We start from the raw sequence: 23,125 nt of genomic DNA on the forward strand, positions 1-23,125 counted from the left end.
TGTACTAACACACAATCATGACCAACTCTAGAATCATCACAATAAACTACAAACCCATCTGAACCCTCTAGTAGAGTTAATACTGGAACAAAAGCGAGTCGAGTCTTCAATTCCTGAAAACTCTTCTCGCGAGAATATGACCACTAAAATTTGACTTTATTTTGGGTTAGTCGAGACATGGAGGAATAAATAGAAGAAAATCCTCCAAAAATCCATCTTTTGTAACTAGATAAACCCAAGAAACTCCTGATATCTGATGGAGAGATGTACCTAGGCCAGTTTCTCACTACTTTGGTCTTTTGAGGATCAACTCGAATTGCATCATAAAAAATGATATGATCAAGAAAAGCTATTGATCTCAACCAGAATTTGCATTTACTGAACGTAGCAAATAATTGGTAATCCTTAAGGGTCTGCAATACAATCCTCAAATGGTCTACATGATCGCTTTCACTATGGTAATAGATAAGGATATTATCTATGAAGATTATGATGAACATGTCCAAGTACTGCGTGAACACCCTATTGATCAATTCAATAAAAGCTTCAAGAGCATTTGTTAGCCCAACATACATAAATAAAAATTCAAAGTAACCATCTTTCTTGCACACGAAGAGAACCCCACAAAGAAGTACTAGGTCTGATGAAACCTTTATCTAAGAGGTTTATCAACTATTCCTTTAATTTCTTAAGTTCAGCTAGATCCATTCTGTAAGTTTGGATTGAGATAGGCTTGGTATCTGGGAGGAGATCTATTCTAAAGTCAATTTTCCTTTTGAGAGGAATTCTGGGAATATCTTTAGGGAATATTTTGGGAAACTCATTCACTGCTGCAACTGACTCAAGACTCGAAGTTTCTGAATTTGAATCCTTGATTTGAACGAGATGGTAAATACAACCCTTGAATATCATCTTTCTTGCCTTAAGATAGGAGACAAATCGACCTATAGGCACTGAAGTACTAACCCTCCATTCTACAATAGGCTCATTAGAAAATTGGAACTGGATAATTTTATTTCTACAGTTAACTGAGGTATAGCATGAGTAGAGTCAATCCATGTCGAGAATGACATTAAAATTAGTCATTTATACCTTCATAAGATCAACTGAAGTTACTTTTTGAGACACTGTGATAGGGCAATTTTTGTATACCCATCTAGATACAATAGAACTACCTATGGGGGTAGACACTAAGAAGTGTTCTGCCAATATATTAGGACTAATACCGAATTCTAAAGGTATATAAAGAGTCACAAAATAAAGTGAAGCTCTAGGGTCTAACAATGCATAAACGTGAAGGTGGAAGATTTGTAACGTACCCGTAACCACATCAGTAGAAATCTCCTGATCATGTCAAGTCTAGAAAGCATAAATTCGGTTATGATACTACTTATTGGTGGCATTGGATGTGGCGCCTGCTGAGTCAGGCAACCGAATGGAGCTGATAAAAAGTTGGACTAACCCTATTAATAAAAATCCTGCCTTTTCTAGGCAAACCTTGGGAAATCCTAAATCTTATGGCCTGGCTTGACACATATAAAACATATATCATTGTCTGTCTTATACCTCTCCAAAGGATTCTTACCATATCTCCTGTAAAGAGGATTGGTATGACCATTATTTGCACTACCCTAGGACTTAGATATTGGTGATCTATCCTGATTGTCCTGCCTGAACTTAGGCACTGGTGCACTGGATGAATATGGGATTGGAGCATAAAATTTTGGGAGGAACTGAGAATGATTTCCACCATCAGACCTTTGTTATGAGAAGTTGAGGCTGTCGATTTTGGCCCTCTTGGAAATACCCCATATTTTATCCCTTGAAAAATTCTTGAGCTTTGAGCTCACTGCCTTGGTTATGACTTGAATCCATAAGTCATAGGGTGTCTTGATGGGTCAGGTGACCCTAGTCATAGGGTGACTAGTGCGTGGTTTTGAGTTTTTGTCCTGGGTACGATTTGAGAGAATAAGTCGTAAAGATGTATGACGAGTCATTAGGAGAAGTTGTAACCAAATTATATGAGTTTGTAGATTAATTCTGCTTTGAGTACGAGTGGATCACAAAGAGCTGTAAGGATATGTTACGAGTTCTGTGTTGACTACGACTGGATCCTATGAGTCATAGGGTCTTGTTATGAGTAAGCTTATTGAGTCATAAGGTTGACAGTGTATGGAGATCTTGTTCACTGTCTTGATTATGATTCATGGTTATGAGTCGTAAGGAGGGGTTACGAGTCAATGGTTCACTTGTAGCCAAACATGACATTTTTTTTCCAGTTTTTAAGTTAAGGGCATTCTGGATATTTCCCTTTTTTCCCAACTTGAAACCCACGTTTTATAACCTCTTTCAGTTATCCGTAGCCCTCATAAATATATCAAATATACTCTCAAACACTCTCAAATCCTTAAGGTTAAGAACACTTAGGGTTTCAAAGAGATTAATCAATTGGGCTTCCAAAGGTGATTTCTTTCCATACTACTTAATGTTTAAGGCATGTTACTCTTCTCTCATTGTCAATTTTGTAAAATCATATGATTTAAAGTATTGTTCATGGGATATTGAGGTGGGGTTTTAAACTATGGGTTGAGGGTTTTTAATATAAATTTTTTAAGTGCTTCTTCTGTGATATTTATGAAATAACTATGGTTAAATTGATGGTTGGTAAATGCATTGGGGGTGTGTGGGGATGGATGATGGAAATAGGGGTACAATGGAATCCCCAAATTAATTATTTTTGGTATGAAAATTGGTAATAAACTCAACCCACTTACATAATTGATTTTGGTTTATGCATTATCACTTGGCTTGACTTATTTCTTGAAACTAATCCATGGTATAAATGGCTAAGGATGGTTTTAAAAACCTTAAGGGGTACAATAAAATCCCTTAAGTGAATGATTATGGAAACCTTGTGGGGTACATCGGAATCCCTCAAGTGATTTCAATAATGAACTCTGCGGGGTACTTGGGAATCCGCTAAGTATTGGCTAATAACATTGCTTACAAGCTATAGTTGGTATGACGATGCTACTTAATAATGCCTTAAAATTGACTCCTGGGATTGTGGTTTGGTTAAATGTTAAATGCTTTAATTGAGCAATAATGAGGGTTGTGATAGCTAGCCGCAAAGGTGTGAGTCCGAAGGACGAACACTAGAAACTCATATTTACCGATATAAGGGTTGGTCTTGATGACCATGTGCTTTTGGGGTACAATGGAATCCCCCAATCCTATACACATATATGTATCATGGAGGGCGAAGGGTACAAGGGAATCCCCAGACATTTATGATATCTCCAGTTCGTGCGACTAACATGCACTGGGGAACGCTCAAGGGGTAACATTGGACCCATATAGCCTGTGGATGGACTTATGATGGTAAATCAACATAGCCCAGGTTAAGGTTTGAAAGTGAATGCTAAATCTTGTTCCCTATCTTGGCATGATATATATGTATATATGCATTTGCATATGGTTATGTGTTTTGTTTGACTTGGTTTTGGATTAATGGAATTACTTTATTTTTATCCTTGAGTTACATGCAAGTGTTCACCCTGTTAACCATTTTCGAATGTTGTATCCCCACGCGATGCAAGAACCGGCCATATTTCCACTCCCCCTGGTCAGTGACTAGGTGATTCAAGGATAACTTTTAAGTTATACTGAAGTGGTGAGATTCCATACTTCAAAAGACCCCATTTCATGATGGATTTATTTATGTCTTTACAATTTCTTTGATCTTAGTTTTGTCTATGGTCACGGGCATGTCTCGATTGGATATTCTTTGGTTTTGATTAACTTTGTTGGACTATGGTGGGCATAGGCGGTGTCGGTATTGGTATTGGTATTGGCATTGGTATTAGTATTGGTTGGTTGTTTGGTTGTGGAAGGTTGGTTTTGGTTATAGACTTATTATAATATCTTTCAATTGATATTCTCTTATCTTGTTATATGTTCGAAATTCGTCCAACATGAGGTGTAAGGTGGCTAATGGTTTGGGCATTGGGGGTGGTCTCTGATCCTGGTTGGACATGAAATACCTGACACGGCCACGTCCAGGTTTGGGTCTTGTCACTCTTACTCTCCGTTTCCTTCTCTTTGAGCTTCTCCTTCTCAATCTGCTGAGCATAAATGATCAATCTAGAAAGGTCTATCTCCTTAATCAACATAGTTGTTCTATACTCCTTGACTACACCATCTGATGCACCAGACCTGAACTTACTCATCCTGTCTCTAGAATCAAACTTGAGTCATTACTCCTTCATAATCATGTTACCCTCTTTCAGATTTATAAACTCCTGCACTTTGGTGTCCCTCAACTCGAGGAGAAAGAATCTATCCAAAAAGGTCGTAGCAAACTCCTCCCACTCTATAGGTCCTGCCTTAGCACCTCTATCCTTCTTCCACTACTTAAACCAAGTATGAACCACTCCTTGCTTTAGGTAGCCAACTAAGTCAGCAATTTCACTAGCAGTGACACCCATGATGTCTGTTACTTTCTGCACACCATCCAGAAACTCTTGCGGATCCATCTCAGGCTTGGATCCAAAAATAATGGAGGATTCATCTGAGTGAAGTCTCGAATCCTAGCTGCTACCATGCTCACTACTGGATTGGCTGGGGCAACAACCTACTAGTTATTCTGAGCAACAATAGTCTAGGCCAAAATAGTGAAAGTGGTCCTAAATTCAGCATGGGAAACATGGTCGTTCATAGGGTCTTCTGGAATGGATGGTGGTGCAAGCTGATCCTCTTTCCTTCTTCCATTATTTCTTCTGCGAGGCATTTTTTGTATTGGTATCTACAATGTATCCACCTCAATATATAATGGGATATTATGTAATATTTAAAAGTTGTGGGTGAGGAAGTAATTAGTTTTTTAATAATGAAATTTATGTTGTTTATCCTTAAAAATTATATTCTTTTTATTGTTTAAACTTTTAAAATTATGTCTCTTTAACCGTTTAAATCTTTAAATAAGATGGTCGCTTGTTTCACGAATGGTTACTTTTCACAAACTATAAAAATTGGAAAGATCCCCACATTTTTACCAATTCTGAATCACCATGATCACCTCTTTCTGTTCTTGAAATTAAAGATCCATGTTAAGTTTTACCAATATTTTATAGTTAGCATGTGCACATTTGCAAACTTTGCAGTAGTGATGATGGAGGCAATTCATTTATGGCTACAAATTAAATCATGACAAAGAACCATTATTAATTGGTACTTGTTTTGCTCACTGTGATGAACAGAACTTTCATGCAAAGAGAAGCCAATTTTGAATACTGAACTCTTTTTTGCTTGTAGTTATTAATTTGGTGAAAAATTTCAAAAGTGTTTTCTGCACTTAACAGGTAACAATAGTGGAAAGTAAAAGTGGACTTGTTAGAGAACAAAACAAATTTAAAGTGGTAAAGACTAAAGCACTGATACCATCTTACGAATTGAAGACGAGAAAGTTAAATACTAATACTTCAAAATAACTGAAGACGAGAAAGTTTAATACTAATACTTCTATATAACTGCGTTCGTTTGTCTTAATATTTTCAACTGCTATAAAAAAATGTTGTTACATATAGAAAACGTGTAACATAACATAATAGGGAAGATCAATTCCACAGAAAACATCCTAGTAGGTGGCAATTACAGAAGAAAAAGTTGGCAAACCTATGATGTCTCAACAGTATTTGAGGTCATTCCTATCTATATATACCATCTTATTTTTCCCAACTATTAATACAAACGAACTATGTTTTCAAGATGTAATTTTGAAATAAAAGAGGAGGATTTTTACAAGCTAGGAGCTTTGCAAATTTATCAGTTAGTAAAAATAGCAGCTTTCCGGCACATCACTAAATAGCGCTAATGTTTGAATTTGCTTCCAGAAATGTAAAGATGAGGCTGCGTATGATAGATCCTTTTTGGTCCGCTCCTTCTCCGGATTTCGTGGAAGTTTTAATAATCAAAGTGTCATTTTAATGTTTGAATTCGATCAATGCAAAGATTAACACTCAACTTAGCTAAAGTAGTGGACTACACCTTCGCGAGAGTCCTCTATTTAACTAACATACTCTCTTTTAGTCTCTCGATACCTTTATATCAAAACTGAAACTAAATTGAGATTGAATTAAAATAATAGCGTATAATGGCAGCATAGCTTTTGCATTTTTCTCTTTTGAGATCTAGGTCATAACTAACTTTGCATTCTTCGAATTGAATAAATAATATGCATATAATATATCATCTAGAAACCAGAAAGACTTCTTTCAGAAAATAATATTGTCTAATTGAGGAAATTACACCCACGTAATTGGAGCTGTTAATATTTGAAAAAGGGGAAAAAAAGAAAAATATATGAAAAAGATAGAAAAAGGCCTGGCATTTACTCTTTCTTCGATTATCCTTTTATTAGATGGAGAAAATAAAAAGGAAAAGGTTGGAAAAAGAAAATACAGGGGAAAAAATACATAAAGACGGGACAGCGTGGATAATAAAAGGAGAAAATTTACAAAAGAACAAAAAAACATAAAATACAGATATTTAAGAATAGGGAAGGTTATTTCACTATATTTTTTACAAGGGACTAGGCCTACCACAAGAATCTTTTTTTTTTATTGGGGCAATAGCTCTGAAAAGATAAATATGTAAAATGTCATTAATTAGAGATAATAATTAGTAGTCAATTTGACTTTGAATGTCAAGAATTATTTGTTCAATTTGGATGTGAATACCTAAGATAGTTGGTCAAATTGTCAATTTGAAGTTACTTGTTCAATTTGGATTTGAATATCTAAGAAAGTTGGCCAAGTTGCCAACTTGATATCAAACTCGCCAACCTTAAGGAGTAAGTTTGGTGGTCTATAAATAGTCACTCTTTTGTACAATTTTTATTGATATATCAAAATAGTAAAACAAAAGTACTACTAAAATTCTTTAAAGTTCTCTAATTTCTCTAGGTTTGATATTGATATTTTGTGTTTATTTTATAACCCATTATCAGTGCTAACATTTCAAAATTTGAAGGCTAAGAAAATAAAATTGAATCGAAAGATGGAGAAGGCAAGACCGCAAGAACTATGCGTATCACGATTTGAATTTCACCTTTCTACTATTTATGATAACATAAGTATATCATTAACTCATGTCTTTAATTAAGTTTGAAAAGAATACTGATAATCACAAATTGGTGATATTGTTATAGGTTCAAGTTTGAGTCTACTATACTTTGGCTTAACATGTTATTGGCCTGAGGGTATGATGATGGACTTAGGTCTCATGTTATTAAGAGGGTAAGACATCGAATTAGAGTTCCGATGCAACATAATGATAAGATGTTTGGTTTAAGTCCAACCGATTTTGATCTAAGACGCTTTTATATGTATAAGACGTTGAGTTTGAATCTCAATGCACCATATTGATGATATAATGATGACTAAGGTAAAATTTTGGTGAAAAGTCATGAAATATGTCCCATTGAATATGCTTCATTTCCTGAAGTGAATGTAGTAGCAATGTATAATGTGTCAAAAAGAAGACATGATTGAATTTATGAATATGAAATATGGGTGTAGCAAATAACAAAATCTTTGGTTGCATTATATGTATGCCTCGATTTGCTTATGGACAAGCAATATCTTGAAAGAGATTCTAAGCTATCATAATTTGATTGTCTTAAGGTGGAATTATATTTCATTCTCGGGGAATGAGAATTTTGATTGTTATAACTACAGATCCATTTCCTGGGGTGAATGTGATAAGAGTAACACCTCCATAAGAGATAGAATAATTGAGAAGAAATATTATGAAATATACTCCAAAAGAGTAGACTTGAAAATTTATTCATGTTATAATAAATCTGAAATTTAGTAAGTAAAAATCATATGTCATGGTAAACTTGAAATCTATATATATATATATATATATATATATATATATATATAAATGACTACTTTAATATTTTAGGTTTTAGAACTTCATTAGCCGGCCACTGTAGTTAATTCTCTTGATTATGCTTACTTATCTTCCTCTACTTTTCACTATTTTAATTTGTATCTGACGTCTTTACCCCTTCTTCCTCTTTATTTTTCCACCTCCTTTTAATTTGTTGTTCTCTCGAATCACAAGATAAATTTTTCTTTTTGTAATTGACATTTATTTACTTTTCCATACTTGATTATTGTTGATGTATTCTTTAGTTCTATATTCTTCATTTTTGCCGAATATAGAAGTTGAAGGTATATTTTGAAGTATCTTTGTTATTATTTTGTTTGTAAAAATGGGTTGTTCATATTGGATGGTCGTATTGGATCATGCTGTAGATATCGAAATGATGCTTTGTCATAAAATTTATATGTTCTTTCCAGTTATAAGTCTATTTTATCCATTGGTTTTGTTGTTTGTTATGGCTAATGATGAATATGAGTGGAGGTAGGGGCGAATCTAGGCAGAGCCTTTTGACAAAAAATTACATTATATTTGAATGTGTATATACTAGACATAATCTTAGATAGGACAGTGTGGTATGGTGGACAATGATTAGGATAGAAGGTTAGTACGTAGCAGTTGACAGTTCAATTCTTTTACTTCCTGTTGTGTCTTGATTTCTGTTATGTTGTTTGTTAATTTTTGTTACAATCTGTTGTTTCCTTGTACTTACTCCTTTTGGGACTGCTTTGGACTATTTTTCTTTAAGTCGAGGGTCTACCTGAAATAACCTTTTTGTCTCTCTGAGGTATGGGTAAAGTGTGAGAGACCCTCTATACTCCCCAGACCTCACTTTGTGAAATCACATTAGATATGTTGTATATATTGTGGATGTTGAGCCCCTTTTGGCTTCTTTGCGTGTTTACTTCTTCACATTTTGAAACGCTTATTGAGTGTATTAATTTTTGGAAGCAGTTAGAATTATAATACAAGATATGTTTGAATACATGGGTAGTTATATTGTGATAGATATGTGCCTGTATTTCTCTATATCATTAATTAATGGATTTCATTTTTTTTTTGTATTTTTAGCTAATACATTAGCTGCTATTCCCTTTTCTCCATTTGAAATTAGATAGAATTTATAATATAATCTAATGGATATATAGATTCGTATAGACAGGGGTGGAGCCGTTAATTTTATTACAATATAAAAAAAGCAGATTGTGTAGAAACCAAGGGGAGTCAACATAAAGTATATACTATATACATGGTATTAAAATTCTGACCAAGCTAAACACTGGGTTGAGGGTGGCTCTACCACTACATATAGAGTGGCCCAATGCACTAACTGATTTAGGGTTGAGGGTCTTTTAATGAGTCAGTTGTCATGCATTCGTTTCTATGTGTTGTTCTTCCTGCTGTCAATTGTTGTGGTTGGTAAAAGACTTATTAACTTATCATATTATTTTATTCAGTAGCTATTCTATTTCTTCTTTCTGAAATCACTTGCCTGCTTTGTTTTTATGTGCACCCAATTTTTTTGTTTATAAATTATTGTAGCTGAATTTTGCCTAGATGAAGTCAGTTTCCTCTGGTGTTAAAAATCTATCTCTGATTAATTTGATTTTTGTTTGGCAGATAATGCTGGTGTGATTGTGAACCCCAAGGGTGAAATAAAAGGTAAATTCAATCTACTTTGCACGCAATTTAATTTTTATTCAATTTTGAAGTCAATATATATCCCCTTTGAAGATACAAGTTAACCCCTTAATGTAATTGTTTCTGTTTTTTTAGGACTAATTCTTTTGATGTTCTATTTTTTAGGTTCTGCCATCAGTGGTCCGATTGAAAAATAGTATGTTGATTGTTAAGTAGTAGGGCTTTTGGATTGTTAGTCGCTTATCGGCTTTATGTTTATTTTATCTTTCCAATGAGCAGCATTGATATTTATCTATTTTCTCCTTTTTAAAGCAATTTCTGCTTCATTTAACTCCTTTGATCTTTGAATGGTGATTTTGTGAGAGTTTGTTATGCTTTTGTTTGAATTTTTCTTATGTTATAGCTCTTCAATACCTCCCTAAAAGATCAGTTAGTTTATCCTCTATGCATGAAAAAAGTCTAAGAACATAAAAGAGAAGTGGTAATAAGAAAAAGCATATGTACTGCTTCTCAGCAGCCAAATCATATACTATTTTCTATTGATTTTCCTGAAGGTAAGAAGCCCTGCTTTGACGTAGGTATATACTTTAAATGAGTTTTAACTCTTTGTTTTATTGTATGGTATTTCTTTGACTACCTAATAATTCAAGAAACACAAAGCACATATAATAGAGTTATACGTCAATCATCACCTACAACTAACAATATGCTATCAATTAGAAGCAAAGAAGATATATTTACATATGTTACTCTGTACAATATTTTTATAGAGTATATAAGAATGCTTCTTATTGTAAATTTATTGTGCTCCTAGAGTGGGTTTATCATTCTTAAATTTGGGGATCCAATTTAAAATAAATATCAGTTTCATTTGATATACACAAATTGACTACTTGCATTCCTAATTCTTACTCTCTTCTTGCTTCAGAATTTTATATGAAAAAAGGAGAGAACATCACCTGCAGATTTGCATGCATGTTCTCATTGCCTTTCAAATTTCTCCTTAGCCTAATAATATAATGAGTATTAGATAAGGCTATTTAAAAAATATGAGTATCAAAAAATTTGACATTTCTGTATCTCCAAAATCAAAAAGTTCCTTCTCTCATTACTATATTAGTGATTTTTTGATAGTTCAAAAGTCTCTAAAGACACCATAGTGAATGTGGTAGAATGGACTGGGCTTCTCCTTCTCTAATAAGAGGTCTCGAGTTCGAATTCTGAATAAGAAAAAATCCTTGGAAGGGAGCGCTTTTTTCATATGAGTCCTTCGCGGCATAAATCGAGATTAGTCGGGATCCAATGCAGAGTTTCAAACACTTGGAGGGAAATAAAAATGATCTCTAAATACTTCTAATCAACTTTCCTCCTCCCGCATTAATTGTTTCTTTACTTATCATGTGTAACATCTATTTATGTTCTCTTCAACATATAAATGGTCAGTTTGGCCATTTCAATTTTTTCTCTTCCTCTGTGATAACTATTTACTGGTACGATATTAACATATCATGTTGGTGTTTACTTTATTTTATGCATGATGGAGCTACAAATCATAAATTTTTGCAGGTAAAACTCAAAATGAAGTGGATTGAGAGCTTAAGGTCTCAAGTTTAAATTCCCGCCGAGCCAAAAAAATACTAGGTAATTTTTTTCAATTGTCTTATGCATGTTAATACGTTTTATTAACTGAAATGGAGGAAATACTTTGCTCGATTTGGATCAAGTTTCTCATTATCATGAATTCCATAATATGATCTTAATATCATAGTCATAGACCGCGCAAAGCCCGACTAATTTTACTAGTTTACTAATAAAATAAGTGCATAAGTTGGTTTGAATAATTTTGCCAAGTCGAAGATGTGCACATTGAGTATTACACAATATAATATATTAAAGAATTAGAAGATTCTTTGAAGAACATTATGGGTTCTTATATGATTCTTCAAATGGTGATGATAATTTTTGCCACTAATGGGCATACTATGAAAGGTCATTGCAATTGTCGTGCGACCTAATTTGATATAAGTTTTATATCCTCCATCAAAATAAAAAAATATAAAGTGATGGTGTATTTGACCTTTCAAAGTGCTGTTAAGGTTTGTCATGTAATATAATAAATTTCATTGCATGAGAATGAGCTTCTAATGAAAATTTTTGAAGCATGTACATATGATTATAATTCATTTCTTGAAGAGAATGAAACTTATGATAACCATAGTTGATGCTCGACCATTCTTGAAATGATTGTGTCAAGATGTGATTAAATTATAAATACGGACATACTCATGCGTGGTTGGATAAATATCACATCTCACCTTTACGGGAGGTTTGAGAAAAATACAGAAAATTTTATTTTGCCATCAGCGGTTATTGATCGCGTACTTATAGTATGCCATAAATATTTTGATATGTTTATCATGGATTACCAAAAGGTAAAAGTAAGAAACAAGTCTTGTCTATATAATGTTTTAATATTATGATCGTACTTATATGATTTTCTCCTTGAAGGAGATATTCACCATATTAATGGTCTCTAAAATATGTGATAGTACACAAAATTAATGAAGAGCTCCAAAAGAGCTTAGGTGTTATTATTCGGAGGAATGAAATCGTTCATAATATTGAAATTTTAGTAAGTCTCAAAATAAACTTATTAAGTTTAAAAGACATTGGCCAAAGATAAATTATATTGAGGTTATAAATAATGAAAAGATGTTACATCTTCATATTACTACAATCGGCGAGGGTTATAAATATTTATGTCCAAGGTTATTCGTACTTTTTCTCCTATTTGTGATACACAAATATGAGCATTATGAAGGAATCAATTGCAATAGTAAATTGAAAATTTACTGAAATAAATATCAGTTGGTAGGACGGTTGACCATTCCGGTTCAAAGCTGATGCAAAATAATTGAGAATTCATGTGGTTATATATTGAAGAAATAGAAATTTCTTCATGAATTTTCTTGTTCTACTTTTTCTCACAATGAATTGATCATTGTACCAGCTAAGGTTGGGATTGCATTTCCTAAAATTTTGAAACGTACAAAAAGGTGAATATGAGCTCATTTGTCTGCCATATGGATCAGTTATTATTACATATCTTAATATATGCATCTATGAAATGGTCACGTGTGATTTTATATTAACTTGCATTTTGATTTTTTTCAAAGTTATTTGCCCTAATTATTAAATTAAGAGCACGGTTTCAAATCATAATTATGTTGATTATGCTGGTTGATTTAACAGAAATTGTATGCCTTCAATTCTAGCTAAATCATTGACTATAAGAACAAATCTTCCAAAAGAAATTTGATATGGGATGTGCCATTTAAAATATAGCAGCATTGGTATGCATCAAGCCAACAAAGCTTCCTTTTTCACTATTGGTTCAGGATCAGAAACCACATAATTTTTATTTGAAAATTTAAATGTGCAGTATATGATTTAATTTCTTCATCCCAACGCACAAAGATGAATCTCAAAATAAGATTGGGATAAATGTTAGATTCTCTAACATTAGGGGAAGAGTTGATTAACAGTTGAAAATTATGTATGAAATAAATTATCTAGATTCTCATAAAAAATATATATGTGAACTTGAAGTTCAAGAGATAAATCATTTGCAAAATGTTGCAAACTAATTGTCAGATATGTTTGCTCTATATGATAATTCAACTGTAAATGCTCCAATAAAAAGTCTATAAAAGTACAGAGTCTATGGCACGCCTGAATCAAGATAGACCAATCGATTTCAAAGGTAAACTTCCTTGAAGGAGGAAAAGAGCAAATGATCGAGATGGTCATGATAATGAAGCAAGTTCTTTAAAAGAGCCCTGACTTAACACTTCATAAAACCTTGACGAAGGTTCAAGTACCTGAATAGTAATGAATATGAAGAGATCTTCATAAGTGTGTCTTATTGGAACCAATATCAAATTATCATCAATGATATCTTTGATATATATAGCACTCAATATTATAAATCGTATCGAGGATCTTGAATATAAATCTGTCAAAAAATATGAACAAATAAGTTATAGACCAAATAAAAGTATGTAATTCAAATAATTGATTTCACTTGAAAAGTGAATATTTGGACTCATAATTCAAAGATCAGAGGCATAATATCAATAGGGTACAAATCGGTTATTATGTGAAAAATAAAGTTTGTAAAATATAAAATCTGACTTGTGCCTTGGGCCAAAAAGTTTTCACCAAGTTTCTAGCATTATTGTAGGAGAATTGTTCTCCTATGGTGGATGAAATGAGGTTTGTTTCAGTCTAACGATATTGAAAAACCAGAATATGTATAATAAATTATTGACATATCTATCTAGATGACAAAGAATAAATGAAAATCGTTAGAGGATTTAAAATGTTATAAAGCAATTTTATTGAATACCCCAATGATTATAAAAATCTCTTAGTTTGAAACAGATCAATTTTAATCTCATGAAAATGATTAGTAAGTATCATATTTAAGTGAAGTTGGTGCACTTATGAATTGTGGAGCATCCTTTATAAGAGTTAAGTTATGTTTTATTCGGTATGAGTATAATATATGGTGCGAGTATAATATATGTTGCACTCTTTTTTCGTTAGTCGGGGTTATATGCTATAGAATTTTTCTGGCAAGATTTTTAATGAGGCAGCTAACAATGTGTAGTACTGGATATGTACTCAAAGTACTTGACAAATAAAATATTTGTCCATCAATGAACAAACATTGAAAAGGTATTTATCTGATCCACATGAAATTAAATCTCAAATGAGCTATTTACTTATATATAGAGATATGACTGCATCATGGTGTCCTATGAAGTATATAATAGTTGTCACTTCTTTAAATCATTATTAGGTAGAAAGTTTTAAGTTAGTTCTTGATAGGTTAAGCTAATTGAAGATTCAATGCCATGTGCTGAACAAAAAAATTGTTGAGAGATATCAATTGATCAACTTTAGTTTCTCTTAATTCATGCTTTAGTGGTCCAGTCATATTAAAAAGAGAATTATTTTAACTTGGCTGATTCATACTTACATTTTTCACTTAGAAACTTGTCCATTTTTTTTCTAAAGAGAAAATAAAAACCCGATCAATTGGAGTAAAATCTTCACTCTGAAAAATTTGTGTAGACGTTTATGGACTAGTAATATCTTGTAGTTATTCAAACTTTATGGACTAGTAATATCTTGCAGCTATTCAAACTTAGATTAATTAATTATCAAGATTACTGTCATCATTACCTTATGTGGTCAGTATTTGTAAAAGCAAGAAGAGACCAGGTTCATAAAGCTGAAGCAAAAGGCAACAGAAGGAACCAGACCAATACGGTAGCTTTTTGAATATATATAAATAGTTTAGAACTATGATAATTAGAGTACAATTGAAATGTCTAATTTTAGCATCCACAATAATGTTGATAGTAGCTTAACTCCGCAAAATAAAAATCCAAATAATAAATCATTCTTATTAAAGATCATGCTGAGATAATTGCTATTCATGAAGCAAGTCGAGAATGTCTGTGGTTGATATCTATGATACATCTCGTTTGAGAAAAAATATGTTCTAGAATGTTATAAAGTGCCGATGATTTTATATGAATATAATGCAACATGCACAGCGCAACTAAAGGAGGGATTCATAAAAAAGGGATAGAAAGAAATACATTTTGCCAAAACTTTTTTGCACACACGAGCTCCAGAAGAATGGTGATATCAACGTGCGACAGATTTATTCAATTGACAATATTGTTGGTTGATTTATCAAGTCTCTACTAACTGCAACTTTGAAGAAGATGGTGCATAAGATTGAAACGCGGATGTTCAAGTTATTAAATTAAATTTTTCATCAGGGGAAGTAAAATACGGGTTGTACTCTTTTTTTTTAATCAAGGTTTTGTCCAAATCGGATATTCCTAACAATATTTTTAGTGAGGCAACATTAAAGGCGTATTACAAGATGTGTGTACTCTTATTTCTTCACTAGGCTTCTTCCCATTGGATTTTCATAGAAGGTATTAACGGGGAACTTAATCTACTAATGGACATTCAAGGGGGATTGTTATACACTATGGATGTCATGTGATATATATATGTGTGAAATGTCATTAATTAGAGATTATAGTTTATGTCAATTTGAACACTAATAGTTACTTTTTAATTTAGATTAAATACCTTAGATAGTTGGTCAAATTGTGTCACGATCCAAAATTCAATAGGTCATGATGGCACTTGTCGCGACGAACCTTGACAAATAAGCCTCTCACCCAAACTGATACACACGGGAAAAAATAAAAGTTCCCCTATGTTAAGGCTTCTAGAACGAAGCCGAACCACATAGATATAATAAAACAGAAAAGAATAAAATCACACATGCAGCTACAACTCCCAAAACTTAGCGTCAACGATAAAAGAACTACTAATACAATCCCTAATTCAAATACATCTGAAAAATAACCACAAAGAAAAATATCTGCCTCCGACCACTAATAGAAACATAACTTATATTGAAAGATAGAGGTGAACTCCGGATGCATGAATGTCCAACCGCTATCTTGGAAGCTCCAACATTTGCCCGAGTTAAGCAAGTTGAGGCGCACTCGGGCTAGGACCTGCACCAAAATGGCGCAGTAGGCATGAGTACGGTCTACTTGTACTCAGTAGGTATCATAGGCTGACCAAGCAAAGTAGTAAATAAAGCATACAAAATATACACTAAGGGCACGTTACCTGCAATCAGAAAATATATCATAATGGTAGCCCAAGCCGCTTGAACTAAACGTTATAATATATCACATATATCGTAACATCACACCAAGATAGAACACAAAGCATTATATCTCATTTAAGAAAAAAAGGGGGAGCATGCATATACAGGATCATCAAATACAAATAGGAGAAGATAAGACAATTATATAGATAACAAGTCAATATGGTAATATACCATAATAAAGTAAGTGCAATGTATATGATGATGATAATAATGATGCACGAGGTCGTTGCACAACCTCCGAGATCGGACACAATTTTCGTATACACCTACGGAGGCAAGTCTCCCAATGCAGGACCCATAGGGGGTTCATCAACCCATATACAATCCACATATCTCATATCTTCTTTCCGACACATCCTTCAGAATGGGTTTTATAAGGTGTTACAATACCTCCTCCCCGGCAAATTCGTCGGAGAAAATTTTTAAAAAGGTGTTGCCAGTGTTACTCAGATGTTGCCACGGTGGTACCAATATTTCATAAATGAATATGATATGAGGATGTAATGCTCATAACTAATCACAATGAGTATTTCCACAACCAATCACATGATATATATTCCATAATCAACTACAATACAACATTTTCACAACTATGTGAGCCAATATTCACTCTTTATTTTCATTTCATCCATAAATTTCCACGTCTCATATGCTAATAAAGTATGAATCACGCTACACCAATGGTACATTAAGAGTTATAACAACACAATACTATTATTCACATGTATTCAAGGCTTCAATAACACATAGGATCCCATACGGTCACACATATCACATAATATCTCAATTTCGACAATTATATCACATATAGGCCCCCACACGGGCACAACACATAAACAGTCATTTTTCATGATTAGGTACCACCATTATCATACATTTTGTACCATCATTTACTACCCAGCCTAATCTGAAAGAGTTAAGCCATAACCTACCTCAAAAGTCAAAACTCGGTCCGCAACACTTTGAACCCACGACCTAACTTTCCACGAATGATCCCGAACTCCTCTAAAATCATCAAATTTGAAATCTATATGTCAAAATAAAATCAACAACATCCATATTAACTACTTTTTATTCAGGGTCAAAACGAACCCCTGAAATGGATTTTTCGAAAAACAAGGGCAAAATCATAACTTTAATTCAAAATTGCATTTTTCATATTTTTAGAAACCTATAGTTGAAAATTCAAATCAAATCAAGTCAAAAACGAGGTTCAAATCGAAGAAAAAATATTTTTAAACTTAATCGGTAAAATCTTTAAAATTCGGGTTAAAATCAAGAATCAGAGTTCTTTTAATGGTTAAATTGATGAAAAACTAGTAATTATAAGATTAAAATATTATTCAAGTGAAAATGAGTGAAATTTGGATTTAAAATCAAGCCCAATATTTTTGAGGTTTTGAGAAATTAATCAAGAAATTACTATGAAAAGGGTGAATTCTTACCTCAAATCCGTAATAGAATCAAGAATAGATGTTAATCTAGTTATCCATGCTCCCACAAACTTCACTTTTAATCTCTCACACTATTTTAGGTTATAACTCTGAAGAGGCGAAGTGAATAAAGGGACAAAATTAGCCAAAAAGAGTTTAAAAAACTGCTATTTAAAGTAGAAAAATCTGCTATATTGCAGATTTTTTTAGGTCCAAACGGACTTGAATGTGATGCTGGAATTCATTCGGAGTCCGATATATGCAAACAAACTATATAACCACACTAAATCCGAAATCATAATTTTTTCAAATCGAGGATCGAAATGAGATTTAAAAGCCATAAAATCACACCAAATATGTTACCACCCTAGAATCAACGTTCCAGATCTACTGGTGAAGTCGAATTTTCCATCCAAGATCGTTTCAATCAAATGTGGGTCCCACACCCATATTTTCATTTTTCCAACTTTCTGACCAATACGACGAAATGAGCTCGGATGTGTCAGAACCTGAACTAGAGGTCTCCCCAACCTGAAATCGATAATAGAGAGTTGTTGGTGCAGTCCGTTCAGCCATCCGTTGCACGAATCAAAAGATATCCATATAAGTCCAAAATAAGGCTCTCAAAACCATTAAAAAATACAATATCGCATAAATGGTACCAAAATGCACCGGAATCATGTCAATCACTCCCACACCCTAGAAATATCATAATGTAACTATGGGGAGGGGTAAAACAGTCAGATCACATAAAATCACAAATTTCACATATTTCATTAAAAATTTTAGGTAGTTACATCATCCACCACTATAAATCTAGTTTGTCTTAGAACTAAGGCAAATAAATACCTGAATCAATGAAGAGCTAGGGATAAGAACTACGCATAATCAAACTCGACTTCCCCAATAGCCTCATCTATAAGTTGATGTTGCCACTACACCTTAACCACAGGGATAACTCTAGAGAACAATCGCCTAATATCCCTAGTCAAAATGGAGACCGACTCCTTAACAAAGGACAACCGCTTATCTAGATGAACCAACTCCCAACGAATGACATGAGACTCATCAAGAATAACATAGCGAAGCATAGAAATAAAAAAACTGGATGAACAACTGATAGATCAGGGGGAAAAACCAACTCAGAAGCCACATCATCAACAACCCGAAGAATCTCAAATAGGCTGATATACCTAAGGCTAACCTTTCCCCTCTTCTTGAACCTCATCATACCTTTTATGGATGAAAGTCGAAGGAAAAAATGATCACCAATACCAAATCTTAAGGCACGAAGTCTATGATCAGCATAGTATTTCTGCCTACTCTAAGCCATTCTAAGTCTATTCTGAATGACCCAGACTCTATCCAAAGACTAACGAAGTAGGTCCATACCTCAGAGTCTCACCTCTGAAATATCAAACTGACCCACTAGGGAGAGACAACGCTTACTATACAGTGCCTCAAAAGGACTCATGTCGATATTGGAATGGTAGCTATTATTATATGAAAACTCTGTTAAAGCCAAATGCTGCTCCCACTGGCCACCAAAATCTATCGCACAAGTGCAGAGCATATCTTTTAAAACTTAAATAGTTTGCTCTGACTTACTGTCAGTCTAGGGTAAAACGTTATGCTAAGATTCACCTGAGTACCCAACTCATCCCGAAAAGTCTCCCAAAAGTAAGATGTAAACATAGGACCTCAATTTGAAATAATGGACATCGACACACCATGCAGACCCACAATATCACTAATGTATATACGGGCCAAGCTCTCAACACTGAATAAGACCTAAACCAAAATAAAATAAGTTGACTTGGTCAATCAATCCACGATAACCCAAACACTGTTAGAACTATGAGATGTATGAGGTAAACTATCATAAAGTCTATGGTGATCCATTTCCACTTCCACTCGGGAATAGATAACCTCTGAAGCAAACCACCATGTCTCAAATGCTCGACCTTCACCTGCTGAAAACATAGGCAACGAGCCACAAAATCTGCTATATCTTGCCTTATACCACCCCAACAATAGTGTTATATCAAATCACGATACATCTTAGTCTCACCTGGATGGATGGAATAAATGGAACAATGAGCCTCCTCCAATATCAACCTTATCCAATCACCCACTCTCGTCACACAAACTCGACCCCCAATCCTCAAATCTCCAATTGAATCAAGTGAGGCTTCCTTAGCCTCCCCACTCAATACTTTATCTTGATTAACCTCAATTTAATATCATCAAACTAATGAGCTCGAATCTGCTCTATAAAGGTCTAGCCTTCATAAATGCTGAAAAATACTCAGGTATCAAAATTTTAAGCCTAACCATCTGGTTAGCTAAGGACTAAACCTTTAAGGCCAAAGACCTCTAATTGGGTCAAAAGATACGTCAAGATACCCATGCTAGTCGACTTCCAACTCAAGGTATCCGCAACCATATTAGCTTTGCCAGGATGGTAGAGAATGGTCAAATCACAATCTATAAGTAACTCAAGCAAAAAGTGTTGCATCATATTAAGATCTCTCTGGGTGAGAAAGTACTGAAGGATACGATGATCTGAGAAGATCTCACAATGGACTCCGTACAAGTAGTGCCTCTACAACTTCGAAGAAAACACGACTGTGCACAACTCCAAATCATGGGTAGGATAATTCCTCTCATAAGGCTTTAACCTACGAGAGGCATAAGTAATCAACATGCCCTCCTGCATTAACACAACACCTAATCCAATACCTGAAGCTTCACAAAAGATAGTAAAACCCACGCCCTCCTTAGGTAAAGCTAATAAAGGAGCTAAAGTCAACATATACTTGAGCTTTTGGAAGCTCCCCTCCTAATATGACCACTAAAAGAAAATCTTCTTCTAAGTCAACTTAGTCAAAGGAGCTGCTATAGGAGAAAAACCCTAAACAAAATGTTGATAATAACCTTTCAACCCAATAAAACTCCAAATCTCGGTGGGCGAAATAGGTCTTGACCAATAACAAACCGTGACAATCTTGGTTGGATCAACCATAATACCTTCTTTAGTCACCACATGACCCAAGAAAGAAACAGACTCCAACCAAAACTTACACTTAGAGAACTTTGCATAGAACTTCTCATCCCTCAACCTCGGAAGAACAATTTGCAAATGCTCCTCATGCTCAACATCACTCTTGGAATCAATTAAGGAACCATCTATAAATACAATAATGAAGGTGTCGAGGAGCCGAGATATTGTTAGAACACCCGATTCATCAACTCCATGAATGTGGCAGAGGCATTGGTCAACCAAAAGGACATAACCAAGAACTCATAATGAATATATCGAGTTCAAAAAGCCATTTTTAAAACATCTGAAACACTAATCCTAAACTGGTCAAAATCGAACCTCAAATCAATCTTCAAAAATATCATAGCACCCTGAAGTTGATCAAATAAATCATTAATACGAGGAAAGGATACTTATTCTTGACTTTCACCTTATTCAACTGTTGATAATTAATACACATCCGCATAAACCCATCATTTTTCTTCACAAACAACACAGGCACACCCCAAGGTGAAATACTAGGTTAGATAAATCCCTTATCCAATAACTCTTGCAACTGATCCTTCAGTTTCTTCAACTCTATTGGGGCCATTCTATAAGGAGAAATAGAAATGGGCTTGGTGCTCGCTTTACATCAATAGTAAATCAATATCTCAATCTAAAGGCATACCAGGAAAGTCCGTAGGGAACACATCCATAAATTGATGAACAACACGGACAAACACCAAGAAAGGAGAAAAAACATCACTGGTGTCGCGAATATGAGCCAAATAAGATAAACATCCCCTCTTGGAAAAAACCAAGGTAAAGTTGATACACCTGGGGAAAAAACAAAAATGCCCCCAAGGTAAGGCTTCTAGAATGAAGCCAAACCACATAGATATAATAAAAGTGGAAAGAATAAAATCAACACATGCAGCCATAACTCCCAAAACCTGGTGTCAACTGTATAAAACTACTAATACAATTTTGGAGTCAAATACATCTAAAAAATAACCACAAAGGAAAATATCTATCTTCAAACACTAATAAATATATAACTAATACAAAAAGATAGAGGTGAACTCTGGACACATAAACGTCCAATCGCTACCTTGGAAGCTCCAACAATAGCCTCAGTCAAGTAAGTTGAGACACACTCAAGCTAGGACGTGCACCAAAAGAGCATAGTAGGCATGAGTAAGGTCCACTTGTACTCAGTAAGTATCATAGGTCGACCAAACAAAGTAGTAAATAAAGCATACAAAATATCCACTAAGAGCACGTCACCTGCAATCAGAAAATGTCCCACAATGGTAGCCCATACCGCTTGCTCTAACAGTATTAATATATCACATATATCGTAACATCACACAAAGATAAAACATAAATATGCATTACATCACATATAAGTAGAACAAGGGGGAACATGCATATACAATATTATCAAATACAAGTAAGATAAGATAAGACAATTAGATAGATGGAAAGTCAATATGGAAATATAATACAATAAAGTGCAATGTATATGATGATGATGAACGAGGTCGTCGCATAACCTCCAGGATCATCTCATAATCCCCGTATACACCTACAGAGGCAAGCCTCCCAACACAGGACCCATGGGTGTTCATCAACTCATATACAATCCACATATCTCATATCACTTTTCCAGCACATCACCCGAAAAGGATTTTATATGGTGTTCAGTATCTCCTCCCCTGTACATCTCTCGGGGAGGGTTTTTAAAAAGGTATTTCCAATGTTACTTAGGTGTTACCATAGGTTATACCTATTAAATCCGCGCACCCCCCTACAAATGGTATCAGAGCACAGCAATTTAAAAAGTACGGAAGAGATATATATTAGAGTTAGAGTTAGAATATATATGTTAGAGTTAGAGTCAAAATTAGATTTAGAGTTAAAACAATTTACTTATAATTAATTAATTATGCGAAGACCATTTAAAAATAGAGAAGCTTTTAGAAAAATTAAAAAATCTTTAATTAGTAATTATTCAGAATATATAAGTCAAAATAAAACAAAAGAAAATCCACAAAAACTAGCCAACTTAATTACATTAATATCTAGTATTGAATCAAAATTAATAACACATTTAAAATCTAGAAGAATGAAACATATACCACCTAATTATGATAAAATTAGATTTAGATATCCACCGAGATATTATAAATATAATTTAAAATGAATAAAATACAACAATATAAAGAATTAAAACAAATTATCTCTGAAAAACGTAAAGAATTAAAAATAAGAATAGAAAGACTACATTATAATATA

Source organism: Capsicum annuum, chromosome 11 (genome assembly GCF_002878395.1).
Source record: "Capsicum annuum cultivar UCD-10X-F1 chromosome 11, UCD10Xv1.1, whole genome shotgun sequence".
In the NCBI taxonomy this organism is placed as follows: domain Eukaryota; kingdom Viridiplantae; phylum Streptophyta; class Magnoliopsida; order Solanales; family Solanaceae; genus Capsicum; species Capsicum annuum.